This window comes from Ambystoma mexicanum, chromosome 4p (genome assembly GCF_040938575.1).
Source record: "Ambystoma mexicanum isolate Mex_15411 chromosome 4p, UKY_AmexF1_1, whole genome shotgun sequence".
Lineage (NCBI taxonomy): Eukaryota > Metazoa > Chordata > Amphibia > Caudata > Ambystomatidae > Ambystoma > Ambystoma mexicanum.
In genome coordinates, this window is record NC_090927.1 from 770,275,245 (window position 1) to 770,292,980 (window position 17,736).

Consider the following 17,736-nt stretch of genomic DNA (forward strand, 5'->3'; position numbering starts at 1 on the left):
TGCGGACAAAGCAGAGGTTCTTGAACTTAATCCTTGCAGCCACTGGGAGCCAAAGCAGAGATTTCAGTGCTGGAGAGATACAATCCCTGGGCTTGAGGCCAAGGACAAGTCTTGCAGTCCTGTTCTGGATGAGTTGCAGAGGGCGGAGAGTAGAAGCAGGCAGATTTAGAAAGAGGCTGGTGCAGTAGTCCAGCCTAGAGAGAACCAGCACTCTAGAGACAGTGAGCTTCTGGGGGAAGGAGAGGAAAGGAAGCATACCTCTGAGGAGGTGCAGTTAGTAGTTTGACTTCTTAGAGACACGTCAGAGATGTGAGGAGAAAAGGAGAGTGTGGAGTCGAACAGGACCCAGAGATTCTTAGCCTCACATGTGGGAGTAGGAAGAGAGCCAAGGGAGGCCGGTCCTCCCAATATGATTGATAAACTAGACAATACAAAAGTAAATCCACGCAAAACTAGCCACTTCCCCACCCCCTACAGCTCCTTCCGCTCCCACCGGACCTTGCCGCAATTTTACTTCCAGCCAGTCTCAGAACCCGAAGTCCTTGCCATCCTAAAAAGTCTTAAACTATCTAAGTGCAAAGGCGATGTATGCCCAGCCACCATCATCAAGGACTGTGTTAACTCCCTAGCACCCCTCATTACCGCCTTCATCAACGCCTCCTTCGCCACAGGTAAAGTGCCCACTAGTCTTAAAGAAGCCTGGGTTTGCCCACCCCTGAAAAAGCCATCATTAGACCTCAGAGCCCCTAACAACGAACGGCCTATCACACCCCGCCCCTTCCTTCTCAAATTCATAGACAGAGCAGCCTATCTACAGATCCAAAACTACCTGGAAACTAATCACATTCTACGAATGCGCCAATCCGTCTTCTACCCAGGTCATGGTACAGAATCTGCGCTCTCTGACCTAAAAAATCAAATCGATTAAGAGACATGGGGAAGCCAGCCATCCTACTCCTCCTCCATCTATCAGCAGCATTTGGCCTGGTAGATCACAAAATCCTCTGCCATCACCTCAACCAACTTCTCTAAATAAGCCACAGCGGGGGATCCACTCCTTTTTAAAAAGGAAGGGTCATGAAAATGTTCTCAGACAATGCCAATGCCCCACCTGCACCTATGCTTTGCGCCCCCACACCCCCCCGCAAGGATCATGCATATCACCCCCACTATACAACATTTTCACAAGACCCCTCTTTGACATCCTCGATTCCCTCAACATAGCCTATACCAACTATGCAGACGATACACAAATCCTCCTACCCCTCTCTGGCAATTACACAGATGACTCGACTGCACCTACAACACCAACCAATCATGGATGGCAGCCAATAAACTCTGCCTTAATGGGGATAAAATCAAAATATTGTTAATTGGTCTTCCCACAACACACAACCTCTCCCACCAACGCACAGCCTTCAAAATTGACACCATGATCCCCCATCTCTTAATCAGTTAAGACACTGGGGGTCTACCTAGACGCCACCCTCTCTATGACACACCAAGTGACGCAATCATCTCCTCCACAGCCTACACTTCTAAGCTGATAAATGCTTCCTGACCCTTCCCAACTCCCGACAGGTTCCTCTCCATAGCAAGAGCGGTCATTGGCACAAGGTTGGATTACTGTAATGTCCTATTCACAGGAATTTCATCCCATAACATTCTAAAGCTTCAAATCATTCAAAACAACGCACACTGAGCATCCCTCAACATTCCCAAAAGGGCTCACATCTCTGCAACCAGTAAAGCATCCCACTGGCTGCACATCCGCAAACGGATCTTCAAGACCATGTCCATCATTTGCAAATGCACACCCCCCACCACTCTCAGAAATACAGAAAAGCACAGTCGTCAAGACCCACAAGATCGATGTACACTAATTGCCTCCAACAGCCCAAAGTAAGACGCATGAAAGCAGGAGGCTTCAGCTTCCCATTCATTGCAGTCAGTGAACTGAACTCCCTCCCTCCCTCCCTGAGAGCCGAACCCTCCTACTAGGCTTTCCGGAAATCCTTGAAAACCTGGTTGTTTACTTAAACCATCCCATCACACATTACTCTTCATTGCACTGCCCTACCTATCAACGGCTTGTTCATCTATGTTTTTTCTTTTGTCATGTATTTGCAAGTAAATGGTTCAGGTTGACAACGCCTCGATGCCTACGGGTTGTTGCGCGCACTGTAATGTGTCACCCCTCCTGGGAGCTTGGTATCTCCCAAGGGCTTGTGGCAGTAACCACGTGACGGTATCAAATAAAAAGGATGAGCGGACGCCTGCTTTTCAGTCTTGAAAAGTAACAAACCTGGTGTGGTCTGTCCTTCTTGCAGCGCGGCGTGCTACGCAGCAGGCAGGTGGCCTACCATGTAAGGCCACACAAAGAGACAGCACACCTCCTGGGCAACGCCGTCCCCCATGGTGAACTTCAGGAGCAGAGCCCTTGTCGGGCAACTCTGTCTCCCGAGGTTGAGGTCCCTGCTGGCCAACCCTGGCCGTATCACGTGCTGGCCTGGGTGCCACCAGGCCGTGAAGGTGTCTGCGAGGCCACGGACTAACAGGGTGCCCCCAGCGTTGTCTTCTATCCGGTGATCCTGATACCATAGGGTGCCCCTATGGTCCACTGCGTGATCGCAGCATGCTTTTGTAATCTGGGAGATCCCGGCAACCAAATGTCCTGCTCCGGTGCCCCAGGAGCAGGACATAACACGCACTATAAATGAAATAAAGAAATGCACATGTGCCTCCCCAGAACCACACTGCTAGCCCCAGCCGACACCCTCTAAAACCACCCATCCCAGCACACTCTCATCAAACAATAAATTCCCCTTTAAATCAGTTCTCAAATTAGCCTGTTTTATTAGCCCCTTTTATAAGTTAAACGCCACCATCCACTGTCCCTAGATGAAAATGATTGTTAAAGCATATGTAAGTTTCCGCTCGCTCCCCCCTCCCGGTCTCCAGCTGGTGTCTTGCGGGAACTTTCATGGTATCCCGAAGAAAATGCCCATTTTATTTTCAGTCACCCAAGAGCACGCAGATTCCTGCATTCCCAGTTGCCGCTCACAAAAATCACGATCAGGGACAAGTTTAAATCGGACGCTCCATCTTGTATCTTACAGGAACGTTGCCAGTATCTCGAAGAAAATGCCAATTGAGCCTTGCCAGTTCGCGCTCGTGAAAATCAGGATGAAGTTGGACGCTCCACCAGGAACTTTCCCAATATGCCCATTTTAATCTCAGGCATCTAAGACTACGGTTGCTCTTGTAGCCTGACAGCCAAGCCTTCCGTTCCTGCTCACGAACATTACAATAAGGGACGAGATGACGTCCGGCGCTACGTGAATGTTAGGAATGAAACGTGCCCAAAGTCACGTGAAAAAGAGTAGGCGGGGCGTTGCCATGGTCCATTTCTCGTATGGGAACTAGACACTACCGCTGTCCTAGGTACCGAAGTGTCGTTCTCGCTAGTACTTCCGGGTGAGGGTAGACAATACCAGCACATAGAAACAAATTGCATCTAGTCGTTTGTGTCTGCCTCCCCTTTAGTTCCTGGGAGACAGAAACCGACGACGGACAGAAATAGTTGGAACACCGGTACAGAAGCTGTCTAATATTGAAGTATGCTTTGATAAAGCAGGAGCTTAGCTGCCCGGAAGAAGCCCAAGCAGGAAGCCGGTTGGCCTCGGGTGTCACTGCATTGACCTGTGATTACTGAATCCCCCATTAAAGAACCTGTCTTCCAGGTGAGCCGGGTTCTGGGTGCCGGGGAGAAAAGGAGAGTTATGGAATATAGACACTGTTAATAGGTTTATAGGGGTAAGGGCATCCCTCGCACTACAGTACCTCGCCAGTGCGGGCCATGCCTGAGTGGATGCGGGGTTGGGCTTGTCACTGGCTATAGCTGCACAGCATCGTAATGGTGGTGCAGTGCCTATGGTCGCCCGTCCTCCTCTCCCCTGTCCGCATTCATCCCTTGACTGTCCATGCTGCAAGCCCAAGGCTCTGATGCTGCTAGTGTCTTGTGTACAAGGGAGGCTCCTGGAAGGAGATACAACTAGTCTCTTCTGCAGCACATAATAAAATAATGACAAAGTCACATACTCCCTTTCATGGGGACTGGAACCCTGGGGATAGGGGCCAGACTGGCGCTCAGCAACGAGACTCCATCGCTTGTCAGACCCTCTGTTCGTAGCCACCTCTTCTGGTACCCATTGCGCCCATGCCGTAAAGTTCGCACCGGCTTGGCTTGTCCCTTGTCCTTATAGAGGCAGAAGCTCGGAAAAAACGACCTCCTTATATTTCCAGAAGCTGCACAATGTCAGCTGGTACACCAGTTGATTATTCCTTAACTAAGCATACCCGAATACTGCACGTCTAATTTATTCGATTTGTGTATTATCAATAGACGTTGACTGCCCGACAAAAAAAAATAAGAACAAAGGCATTTAATAAACAGTCACATTACACATATTTAGAAATGCAAAGGTGGGAGTTAACGGGAAAGAAAGACAAATAATTAATTATATTTGACCTAATACTTGTTTTGGAACCAGTGTTGATTTTGGAGAGTTGAAATGCATGTCTTAAAAACAGAGATAAAAGTGATGTTACTAAGTATATGTTAGAATTGATGGATTATTTGCTGCTGCTATATGTCCAAAGAGACCCTGGCTTCCACTGTCACACATTTCATGAATGTATGCACAATTTGTAGTCATGTCCACAGTGCGTATATGCCCCAAATAATCTTTCAAAACATTTTATAAAAATAAATAAAGTTATTTTCATTCAAACATGTGATACGTGATTCAGAAAGAGCATATTTATTATACTGTGATTTCTCAAGACTCCACACAAATGGATCCAGGGTTGCTCAGTAGAATCAATGAACAGTGTCTCATTGGCTTTTTACCTAACTACCGAGCACTAGTCACTGCCACATAAAGGTAGTACACGAATGCTGAATTACTTGAACAAACTCAATGCTGGAATTATTATTGTAGAGTCCTGAGAAAGCACTCTGTGTGTGACAGTGCAAAAAAACACGATGATTCTTTCTTTCTGAATCAAGTATGTGTTTAAATAAAAATCCATTGGGTAATTAATAAAGACATTCTGTAGATTACTTTGGGTCGTGCTTTTTTGGTTATGAAGACCATGTTTACTGAGAGGAGTGTGGAGATCAGCATGAGATCACAACAATCCACACACGTTACCGAAAGCAGTAAAACTCGCATTTAGATAGGCGATAAGTCTGTATGTTGTATAACAATAAAAACTTTTTGTGTTCAGTTTTACAAGATTGTGTGTGTGTGTAGGATGCTCACCTCGGGAGAAAACAAGGGATTGACTGAATGTGTAGTTTGATCTCCTTTAATATCCAAAGCAGTTAGATGAGCACCAGTTGAACATGTGATCCATTTCCAGAGGTTCTTGAAGCACAACCGAAATAGTTCAGTGGGACAGTAAACTTTTCTTAGCAGGACTGCTTTACAGTACCATTATTGGAAGCTCACTACCACTTCAGAAGGGGTTCTTTACTTTCAGGAGAGCAGTATAAGAACTAACCTGCATTGCCTCATACTGTAACTGGCCTTCTGGACAGAGTGATGAGGCTTTTAATAGCACACTTCCAGCATATCTCAACACATCTTGTGTATATAAATGGGAAAGGCACAACAGGGTTGCTGTGATTTAACGGAACCGTATCAGAACTTCTTAGCAGGGCTTTCATTTTTAATGCGACAGAACATGTACTTTTCATCAAGACTTTTAATGGTACAATATAGTGCATAACATGTTACTGTGGCATGGTGCAGTGTGGAGGCGGACTATGGGATGGAATTTTGGCCATAGACTTAATTATCAGCAAAAGGAAAAATATCCTAACTTTCCTTATTTTTATAAGGTTATCACACCTAAATAAATGATAGCTAGGGTGCTTGCCGCCAGGATGTATGTCAAGATCAAAACACTGTCCTTTGTTCAAACCAACTTCTTCATCCCTTCCACTAATAAATAAACACAAGGATTCAATACGCTCTTGACAAGGATACCAGGAGAATGACTCCCTTCCCCTGGTGTAAGAATTCAGTCTTAGGCTGGCTTAACAGCAGTCTTTTGCAATAGGGTCTGATTTACCAATATGACCAGGAGAATGACTCCCCTCTGGTCTGTCTGGAGGAATCTTGAAGGCTGTTCCACTACATATTTTGCACTGGTCTTTAAAAGTGTCTTCTCCCAGGGGTTGTTGATTAACAATCACAATGTTTTATCAATTCTTCTTCTTATAGCCCTCCTACTGTCAGGGTTTCCTGGGCCCTGTATCTGATCTTGATCATTAGGGAGTTTTCTCCCAGACAGTTCGTGACCTAATAGATGTTTTCCAGGCTTATTATGTTCACCTAGTAATCTGCTTTGTAGATTATTATTGTAACAAGGGAGATTCTTCCCATGACTTCCTTGACTCTTGGTTCATTGGGTGTCACTACCGTGCTCTTCTGCTGCTTCTCTTTGGTCGCTGCAGCTCTGCTGAGCTGTTTCTACGGCAGTATCAGCAATGTTAATGGACCACGTGGAACACCTCTCTGCGGTCACACCAGCACTGGATTCTTCCTGCTACAGTAGCAAGTCGGTCTCCCACCAGCCCGCGTAGCTCCTCTCTGCTTCTTGCCCGACTACCAACAGTCTCTCGGGACTTCAGATGCCACAGGCTTGAACATCACAGCAACGCAGGACAGATGCCGGCTTCCCTTATTGCTGTTCATGCTTCTCCACATTAGTCCTTTCAGTCTTTACGTTATATAGCTGGGCCTGCCCCTGCGTAACGTCACGTCTTTCTTTGGTGTTCTTAATGCAATCCTCATCATGCCTCCTTGGGGCCACCTCATCACAGTCTGTGGTTACTCTGCATGTTTCCTTGGCTCTTTCTCGTCTCAGTCAAAGCAGATCTTAAAGGTGAGATAGAAGAGGCACTCACTCAGAGCAATGCTGCCCTGATTGCACTTCCCCTTTCCCTCTCCTTAGCACTCCCCCACCCTCTGCCTACCCCCTGCACTTTTTGCACTGTCACACTTGCATGATCTGAATGACACAAGGGCTAGTAAAATCGTTTGTCTTGTCCTCCCACTGTCCACCCGCCCCTTGTCTTGTGCCTTGCAACACTTGTGTACAGGCGCATTATAAATGACATATATCATATCATTACAACAACAAACAGTAGCACTGTCAGATTGGATGTTAAATGGTGGCTTTACCAGGGTCATGGCTTCTGGGGAAATGGGTATAGGGGGGTCCTTCACGGGATGGGAGTCCTTATCCCTAGGAGGAGAGTCCCTCCCTGTGTGATTCCCGCATTCCACCACTCCTAGGGAGACTATTGGGCAAGTGAGAAGTGACGAGATCCAGTGAATCGTCACCATACTTTATTGGTACAAGTTAGGCAAACTTTGCCAATGTTAATAGAGTACATAAAATGTTACATTTTCCCTGCTAGTTATTTTGTTTCCCGATTTTCTTAGTCCATATTGTTTTTGCATTGTTTCTTCTTTGGTGACCTGCATATTCATATTGATCAAGGAGAATTAAGATAGGGGATAGGTCGGCGTGCTTAGCAGAGGTGATGAAGTTGGACACATTCATGAGAGCAGTTTTCCTGGAGTGATAGGAGTGGAAACCTTCTTGTAGGGGATCTCAAAGGTTTTGGATGTCGAGGTACGACGGTTTAACACAACTCTTTCGAGCACTTTTCGAGCACTTTTGCGTAATGTGTAAGGTGGCTGTTTTGAAAACTGAGGGAAAGCAAGCAGAGTCAAAGGACAGGTTAAAGAGTTCAGCGAGGTGAGAGTCCACTAAAGGGGCAATAGGTTTGACTAGCTGAGGAGCAAGAGGGCCTATGGGGCGCAAGAGCGATTAGCATTAATCAGTAGAGATAGGACTTCTTCAGTATTAGTGTGACTTAAGTGGGAGATAGAGGCAGAGGATGATGGTAGAGTAGGCAGAGTGTAAAATGTAGGAGAGGGTGTGAGGAAGGTCAGCAGAGAGTCTCTAATTTTGGAAATTTCTGCAGTAAGTATTCAGCTCTGCCATTAGCTGTGATAGTCGAGTTGATAGTCCTAGACTTGAGAGGAGTGACAAGTGAGTTTACGCTGCCCTTTAGCCGGTGAGGATGGTTGGAGTGAGAGTCAATGAGGGTTAGGTAGAATTCCCTATTCACTCTATCAAGGGTGGACTTGAGAGAGTTCTGGGCAGAGAGGTAGAGTTGCAGGTTCTCATGCGAGTGGGTACGCCTCCATTTGCATAGTAGCCGACGCATTTCTGTGTGGAGAGAGTGTATGAATGGGGTGACTCATGGCTGAAGAGAGGAGAATGAACCATATGGTAGGGATTCGAAGCTGGAGAAGGCAGTGTTGGTGGAAGAGGCATTGGGTGTGAAGGAGGGCAGTGAACTGTAGGTCAGAGAGAAAGTGGGGCATGGCAGAAGGTTTACATTTTCTTTTAGTGATAGGTGAAGCAAGTGGTGAGGAAAGGTCAGCGGGTGGAAAGGAGATTGTTGGTGGAAGCAATTGAGTGATCAGATATGGATGGTGTGACAGTAATATTAGTGACTTAGAGAGGGGTGGAGATGAATAAGAGATCCAAAGAGTTACCCCCTGTGTGGAGGCTCAGAAGAAGGAGACAGACTACATTTTTCCATTCTCACGTTGGTTTTATTTAAATAGTATGAAAACCGCCTCACTTTCACTAAACTATGGTTTTCCCTATCTAACAAAACTTGCTGGGGTGCTCGTTGGTCAGTTGTAAAGTCCAAGTGTAATAGTCTGTCCTCCGTCCAATTCTTACATACTCTAACCCTACCACTAATACAAAACAACTAAAGTCAAGGAGAATGACTCCCTTGGCCCGGGGCTGCTTTCTCAGCAAGTTTTCATCAATGCAAAATCTTTCGTTTTTGGCTCTCACTTATATCAGTTTATTTAATTCCCTTAGGGGATTCTTCCAATTCACTTTGCTTGTCTTTTCAAAATCCTCTTCAAAGATGTTTCTTTTCCTAGAACTTCTTTCACTCTGACAAATGAAAGTCTTTATCTGACATCCAGCTTGCATCTTGAGTACTGTGAGCAACCTTCTTCTTCTTTTCAGAGTTCTTAATCCTCTTATCACTTGGCTTTTCACTGGGATGAGGATGATGAACCCAGTGATGATTCTCTCTCTTTTTATTATTCTGCTTCTTACTGGGACGAGTATGATAAGGGCTTGCAAAATATACTAGCCCACTAGCATTGGTGATTAGTTTTTATGCAGGGCAAGTACCATTTGCATGACACTAGACCTTGGTGGCGTGTATGGGGATGTTAGAAACGTATTTGTCATTTACTGCAAACACACTTTGTTTGCAGTAAATTGCAAATACTGGTTTCAATGTGCATGCTTGACAGCATTGCAGCAAATATGAAGTGTGTTTATGGCGACATGCACCATCTTACAAAAAGCACTGGTAAATATTTCTTCACCAGTCACCTTGGGGCAAGTGCATCCTCATCCCAGTTTCCTCCTCACGGCCTGGGGGTTGGATTTCTTTAAGTTTCAGTCAGCGTGCGTAATGCACGCCGACATGAAACTGAAAGTAATTTTCACTGCGGCAGCCACTTTCGGCATCCTCAATGAAAATAAACTGAGTTTTGGGTGGGGGTGGCGGGCACTCGCCACCAGGAATTTCAGGGTAAATGAAAGAGGGGTGGCCCTCTTTCCCCCCCCACCCTAAGTGGATGGGGGACACCTCATGTAGCCCTCCTTGGGGGCAGATTTCTACCCCCATCTGCCCCCTGGGGGCAGATTAGGGCAGAAATCTGCCCCCAAGGAGGGCTACATGAGATGCCTACCATCCATTTGGGGTGGGGGGAGGGCCACCAGAAATGCATGGGGCTGTAGGTTTGGGCCCCCTGGGGGCAGATGAGTGCCAATTTGCCGCTGGGGAAGGGGCCCAAACTAAATAAAATAAACAAGAAAATAAAAGTTTCGTTTTGGGGACCTGGGGGGCCACTAGACCACCAGGATTCTTTTTGTGATGAAAGGGGGGTGGTCCGCTCACCCCCACGCCAAGTGGATGGGGGGGGCACCTCAAGTAGCCCTCCCTGAGGGCATATTTCTGCCCCTATCTGCCCTCAGGGAGGGCTACATGAGATGCCCACCCATTCATTTGGGGTGGGGTGGAAAGGGCCACCAGAAAACATTGGAATGCCCCCCCCCAATGCATGGGGCAGTACGTTTTGCTCACCCTGGGGGCAGATGGGCACATTAATGTACCCATCTGACCCTAGGAAAGGGGCAAAACAAAAATAAACAAAAATTATAACTTGTTTTGGGTGGGTGTCGGGGGGGCACTAAACCACCATGGATGTTTTTAGTGGAAAGGGGGTAGCCCTCTCCCCCCACCCCAAATGGCTGGGGGGCATTGCATGTAGCCCTCCATGGGGGCAGATTGCTAGTGTAATCTGCCCCTAGGAAGGAGTACATGAGATGCCCCCTATCCATTCGGGGTGGGGGGGGAGAGGGCCACCAGAAAACATTGGAATGGCCCCCCAATGCATGGGGCAGTATGTTTTGCCAACCCTGGGGGCAGATGGGCACACTAATGTGCCCATCTGCCCCTAGGAAAGGGGCACAAATAAATTATAACTTGTTTTGGGTGCTGTGGGGGGGCCACTAAACCACCATGGATGTTTTTAGTGGAAAGGGGGGTGCCCACCAGTGTCTTCTTTTCTGAAGTGCATGGGGTTCCCTGTTTTCCTTGGTGGCTTCGACACCCTAGGTCCAAATCTGTAGGTTGTCCACATGAGCAAAATTTCTGAAAATCTGCTCTGCCAAAAGACTTGGGGTTACCAGTGGTTTAGCCTTTTCCCTTTGCGCCCAGGTAGGTGTACCCACACATGTGAGGTACCGTTTTCGTCGGGACACCTGTGGGAATGCGGGAAGGTACATTTGTTGCGTTTGCATGGTTTTCATAACGTTTCAACACATTTGCTGCTGCACTTTGTCACACAACCCTTTCATTTCCCAAATGTGACCTACATTTAGTCGCTGCTTTAGGCACTAAACACTTTTGTAACCTGCATAAGTCACCTACCCTTCAAAGGTTTGCCTGTGCTCTTTCAAAAAATGTATGCTTGCCCTTCCTCGCCACATTTGTTTTCCTTATTTACACATGCTAAGTACGTCTGTTTAGGCCGTAAGCATAAACATCCTGTGAACCATGGCTCCGATTTGGCTTGTGGTATTGCTTGTTTTGTGAAACATTATGAAAAACGTGTGATTTCCTAACTGGAAGAGTCAGGGGAATGTAGCAGAGCATTGTTTTTCTCAAAATTCACAGAAGCCATTGCCTTACTGGGCCAACCATGGGCACCACATAGCCTTTTTTTTTTTTTTTCATTTTCCCGATTTCTTTTTTCCCTACATAGTTGTTGCCTGACCTGCACAAATCACCCCTTCCTAAACTAGCAATTTTGTCTACTTTTCAGAAATGTATGCCTTTATGTCTTCCCATTCAGCTTTCCTACCCTTCTCTTCCAATCCGTCCACGCATGTCCTATTGGAAAAAAAAAGGCCAAAATCGCCTACCTCTCACAAAACGACTGGTAACGATATCAAAATATGTTTGTTTGGTTTCCACTCAACCTGGAAAATGGGGAATTCAGCATAGCAAATCATTTGTTCCTAGTACTTACAAGGAAAAAAACCACAGGCTTCTTTGTACATCATTCTATTGGCATTTTCTGAAAAAACACCAAATGTTCTCCCTTTTTGGTTATTTTCTCTCACCCCCCTACAGCAAACTAGGATTCCTTGGTGGTGTTAGACCACCTACATGTGGGGGAAAAAAGGGGCCAAATTTGGCCGAGATATCTCATGTAACAAAAAAGTTACAAGGGATTGAATGGTGACATACCGAAATCACCAAAAAAGACCTTGGCACTGGGGGAGGGGGAGTAACCCATGACAGTTACGGGGTTAAAAGCGTTTTCTTTTCTTTCAAGCCTTTTTAAACCCACAATAATGTTGCTGGTGTTTGTTTCATATATATGTTTAATGATGGATTTAAACGTTCCATTCCCTTTTTTGCCTGCATGCATAGATGCATACATTTTTATGTGCATCATTGATGATGCCATCTGGGATGTCAGCTGTGATATCATGTGTGTCGGTATGAGCTTTTGCATGGTAGAGGCGTAAGCTATGGTTGCAATGCTTCCCATACCTCTTAGGTCAGGGGAGTAAGTCACACAGGCCGAGAATTCTTTTTGTTTAATCGACCCATTTTTCTATCCAGTTCATGCTGGATTGTTACACTGGGCTCTGGTCTACAATCTTGCTCCAGTAACCCGGGAGGGGCTCGATCTTGCAGTCCTTGGTGCATGGACAAACCAGCACTGCCTAATAAATTCTGCTAGAAAAAGAAGACTATGGGGCATATGGGTGACACAATATAGTAGAGCAGGCAAATGTTGCCTCAATTCATATATGTTTCTCCTACAAAGTAATCTCATCCACTCCTTTTCACAGTCTCTCCCAATATGTTTATTTCTTTTCTAAAACAATAAAACAAAAGGCTCCTACAAGCCCTTCCATTTGCACTTCCATGCAACAAAAACCCCTTATCAAAGTTTCTTTAAGAATATACCTCTTCCTTTGTTTATATGAGCAACACATTTAATGGGAACCGGACCAATGCAGAGAGGCCTTTACTATACTCACCTAAAAAACAATGTAAGTAAAAATAAGCATTTATTCAATTTTGGATGATCATCAACATTTCCAGCTCTATCTGCAACTAGTCGGATTTGTCACACATTTGCTGAAGGATGATTGATGGATACAAACCTTCACAGTATAACTTCTCAACAGGTCTGAAGGGCCCAGTGTTTACCACCACCTTACTCTTTCTACTGCAACATCTTCGATAGCAAAAGATAGTATCAAAGAAAGGTATAACACTCACAGCAGTGGTGTTGTAAGACTGCCCAGAGATTTAATTGCCAATGTCACAGATGACATCATAGGAAGCAAACAAGGTGGCTGTACGATGGGATACTTTTTTCCGTATTTAAGACAACTTCCAACAAGTGCAAACATTTTTTTATATTAGTGATCTTCTTTACCCCCTGTAACAATCCTAACAAATTGTCAAACATTCTGGGGATAACTTTATGCCATCCTTTCTGTCAATCCATTTACAGGCTTACGGATCCTCTTTCCTCAGCGGGCTGTGCTCTCGTTTCTAATGTATATCTACCAAAGGTACAGACAAGAACTCTACACATTTATCCTCCTGAAACAATAGCTTACCTTCCAGAGTGCTGCCTCCCTATTCCACCATATTCTGTTTCCCACCAGTACCATCTGTCTCAGCTAACATACTAAAACATTGCAGCTGGGGGTTTGCAGAGCCCATCATTTCAAACTGGAATCAATACCTAGTCATAGATCCTAGGTTGTCCCTGGGGCAGAAGTTTGGTACCTTCCAAAAGGACGAACCTCTTGCACGTCTCGATTGGCTACCCATTCCCTGTTGCAGCATGACCAGTGATCTGGAACGATGTTACTGGTTGATGCCCACACGGTTTGTAGTCATAATATTGAAAAAATGTCGAAAAAAAATGTCGAATTCAAAAATGTCGAGAACACATACATATAATAGAAAAAGTCATTAATTCGAAAATAAAATGTCGAAAAAAAATCGAAAAACCAATGTTAAAATAACTGTAAAATATCACATATACTAACGTTTTTTATTGGGGGAGTCCCCCCCAAACCCCCATCCCAAACCCCTACCCCAACCCTCCACTCCTCCCCATCCCCCCCAACACCCCCCATGGATATACCTTTAATTTTTTAAAAAAAGTATTTAATAAAACATTAATTAAATAATTAATTATTAAAAAACCCCATCCCAAACCCCTACCCCAACCCCCCCTCCCCACCCCCCCCACTCACCATGGATATACCTTTAATCATTTAAAAAATATATGTTTTATAAAATTTAATTATTTATTTAAACATTAATTCGAAAAAAATTCGACATTTTTGTAATTCGACATTTTTATTTTCGACATTTTTTTTTCGACATTTTGACTTTCGATATTATTGTATTTGACATTATGACTGGACACCTGCCCACACTCCTTTTACTGGACCTTTAGCCTTGAAGGTACGCACTCTGTTTGTGCGTCTCCATCTTCTGTACTTCCACAAGTCTCTCCAGGAATTCCAGAGTCGTTGCTGTGGATTCTTGGCCAACCGTTGTGTACATCTTCTCTGATGCTTAAGAGTTAATTGTTCAGGAGGTCTTGTACCACAGCACAGGAGGTCTTGTACCACAGCACAGACAATGTCCCACTATAAAAGTTTTCCGGATGACACCACTCTAATCAGTTGGATTAACACATATCAAGCGATTGTGTTGAGAGTTGATCGATATTCTTTAGAAAACGCAGCCGTGAAGCCATCTCGGCTCGGTGCTTTGTGAGGGGAGCTTCCCGATGGTCAAGCGCACCTCCTCTTCCAGAATTTCCCCTTTTAATTAGGCTCTGTCCGCATACACCAGTGCTGGTAAGGTAACTGAATCTAATTGGTCTTTCTGGGGCCCCTCAAAAGGTCTATCGGACGCGTAAAGAGCTCAATAAAAGTGCTCAAACGTTGTATTATCATTAATATACCAAAGGTTGCAAAAACCAGTACGATGTGCAAGACCACATTCAGTTGTTCGTAGTTGATTGTTAGCAAGAGCTAATTTTTAACAGCATGAAATATGATACTAATCCAAAGAGTGTGCACAGTCAGATGGATAGAATTGCTTCAAAGGTAGTTTGACAAATCAGGGCTCCCAGGGGAGACATATATCTCGTCTAACAATCAGTTGACATAATAAGCAACAACTTTAAGACAATGAATACAGTGTGCTGATACAGCATGATGCAGATTATAGAAGGCATAACTGTTGGTGAAAGACGGAAGCATAAACAGCGTCTAGGTTAGCAGGGCTAGAGAACGTTGGGTGGTAGCACAGATATCGAAAGGGGATTAGTTGAAAAAAAGACTCCATTCAGTGGAAACATTGATACCTTTCCTTACGGTATCTAAACGATAAATCCATTTTTGATCAAGATGGCGCAGGAGGAGGTCACGATCACTGTCTCTAAAGCTATTCTTTTTTTACTGTTTGGATTATGAATCAAAACATTTCTGTGTGTTTGTGCTTCTTAGCCTTGAAGTGGGCTACCATGGGCTTGTCTTCGATCCCATTCTTGATGCATGACTTATGTTCATTAATCCGTTGCCGTATCTCCCTTTTGCACTTGCCTGTTTATAATGGGCCACACAGACATTTAATGCCGTACACCACTCATTTGGTTTTGCAATTGATGAATGAATGGGGCTTCCATATTGTGCCATTGAGATCTACTTCTTTCAGATCTTTAGTCAGACTGCAAGCAGAACATGTGGTAGGTTCCATAGAGAAGTCTGGCTTTTGACTGGTGGTTTCGGTCCTTCAAATGTATGTACAAGTCGATCTTTAAGGTTCTTGCTAAGTTTGAAAGCAAATCGAGGTTTGTTTTAAGGATGTCCAAGTGTCGTAGTACCGTTTTTCTTGGTGAATTACTAAGAGGGGTAAAGGTGGTAACACAAGTAATTTGGTCCATTTGTTGTTCTCTAGGGGACGGGCTGAGGCATTGTTGTCTGTTGATATTTCTTGCACTTTTACGTGCTCTCCCTATGATATACGCTGGGTAGCCGCGTTCTTTCAGGCGGACGGACAGGTCTTTGCTGGCACTATCAAAGACAGACATTGTGGTACAATTCCGTCGAAGATGAAGCAATTGTCCGTAAGGCAAGTTTCTTTCAGACTGGAAGGGTGAAAACTGGAAAAAGCAAGCAAGGTGTTTTTAGCCATTGGTTTTCTGTATAGTGTGGTTCCTAGTAGGTTGGTATGGGTTTTGTAAATCTCAAGGTCCAAAAAGGGTATGTTAGATTTGTCATGATGTATGGTGAATTTAATTGAAGAGTTCTGGATGTTCGGCCAAGAGTAGAAGTCTTCAAGAAGGTTTTCTGGACCTCTCCACGCCATAAAAACATCATCTCTATATCGATGCCAAAAGATCAGATTATTTTTGAATCTGTTATCTGTATGGTGGATGGATAATTGTTCGATAGTATCCTTGTAAAGATTTGCCACGTCAGGGGCGAAGGTAGCCCCCATGCTAGTCCCATAGCATTGCTTGAAAAAGGTGTCCTTATAGACAAAGAAGTTTTCCATAAGTGCAAGTCTGGTGCACTCGAGTAAGAATGCCGTTGGTTGTTCGGTGTTGGTCCTTTGATCCAAATAGGTACTTAATACATTAATGCATTCTAGCTGTGGAATGCTTGTGTAAAGTGTGACGAGAAGGTCTTCTTTTTCGACGGAGAGGTGACTTAGGATTTTGATCATGGATGTCGTATCTTGTACGAAAGATCTCATTTTGCTGATGAAAGGGCGAAGAAAGGTGTCAACATAAACCGATAAAGGTCGAGTATGGAGGCTATACCAGCTACAATGGGTCTGCCTGGAGGTATAGAGTCATTTGTATGGATTTTGGGCGGTAGGTAGAATAGGGTGCCTCTTGATCAGAAAAGATTTTTTGTCATCTATCCAGCCCTCATTCCATGCGTGTGTGTATTTCAGATAGTAGTCACAGAGTTGTATTAGTGTTGATCTTTTTGTAGAACTTGGCATCTTCAAGGTGTTTGTTGATCTCCTCTTCGTATAGCTGTCTGCCTCAGAGGACTATACCGCCTTCCTTGTCTGCGGGTTTGATGATAAAGTCGTGGTCTCCTTCCAGATGTTTAAGGGCCAACCTTTCTTCTTTTGTCAGGTTATCAGTGAACCGTGTCTTCTTGGTGAACATGCTGTTGACTTCCGTGAGAATTCTATTCTCGAAAGCTAGAATTTCTGGGCATATCATTGAGGAAAGAAGTGTGAAAGTGAGAGAGGTTTTACACCCGTTGACTTGGGTGGTTCTTTCTCTACCGCATCTCGAAAGAAGTATTTCAGGCGAATGAGGCTTAAGAATTTACGTAATTCTACTTCGGTGGTGAACCTATCAGCGGTAGTGCATGGTATGAAGCTGAGCCTTTTACTAAGGGTGCTGATTTCATTTGGAGTGAGTGTTTGGTTGCTTAGATTGAATATGGGTATTACCACATCTGAGGTGGTGAAGGTATCCATTGTCTTGTTCTCATGCCGTGCGGTCCTTGTTGGTGAGTCTTGCCTCTTCTCCCTCTCCCTTGAAAAAACTGTGGTTGGCTTTGTTTGGATGTGGAAGATCCTGTGTTGGTGGAGTCAGAGTCGCTGCTATTGGAACTGTTAGAAAAGGTCACACAGTTTCTAGGGAAGCAAAGTTGGTTATAACCGCCGGTTGATTGGTTGAGGTTTTGTTGGTTGTAGAAGCCTGGGACCAGATATGGATACGTTTTCTCTTCTTTATAGTTGTTGATGTCATTCTTCAGCTTCCATAATTTCTTGTGTATCGTGAATTTCAGAAATTTGACCATTTCTTCTTCGATCTTGTCAAGTTGTTTCTTGATGTCTGGAATCACTGAATCTGTTTTTAATTTGTCTTCTAAAGTTTTTAGTTCTTCCTTTTGTGCTTTTGCTTCCTCTTCTGCTGTCTCGATGACCAAGATCACCCAATCGCGTCAACA

The 17,736-nt window shown here is 44.6% G+C and overlaps 1 protein-coding gene across 5 annotated transcripts in view; it reads left to right on the forward strand.

Moving 5' to 3' along the window:
* The first annotated feature begins 3,479 nt into the window (after positions 1-3,479).
* DOP1A (DOP1 leucine zipper like protein A) overlaps positions 3,480-17,736 on the forward strand; it is a 2,904,166-nt gene continuing 2,889,909 nt past the window's right edge. For 4 of the 5 annotated variants that reach the window (XM_069606321.1, XM_069606320.1, XM_069606324.1 and 1 more), the window contains exon 1: positions 3,481-3,743. The gene's annotated coding sequence lies outside the window, so the exon portion shown is untranslated. Of the gene's footprint in view, positions 3,744-17,736 lie in introns of all 5 variants that reach the window. The other variant, XM_069606322.1, reaches the window with a different exon arrangement.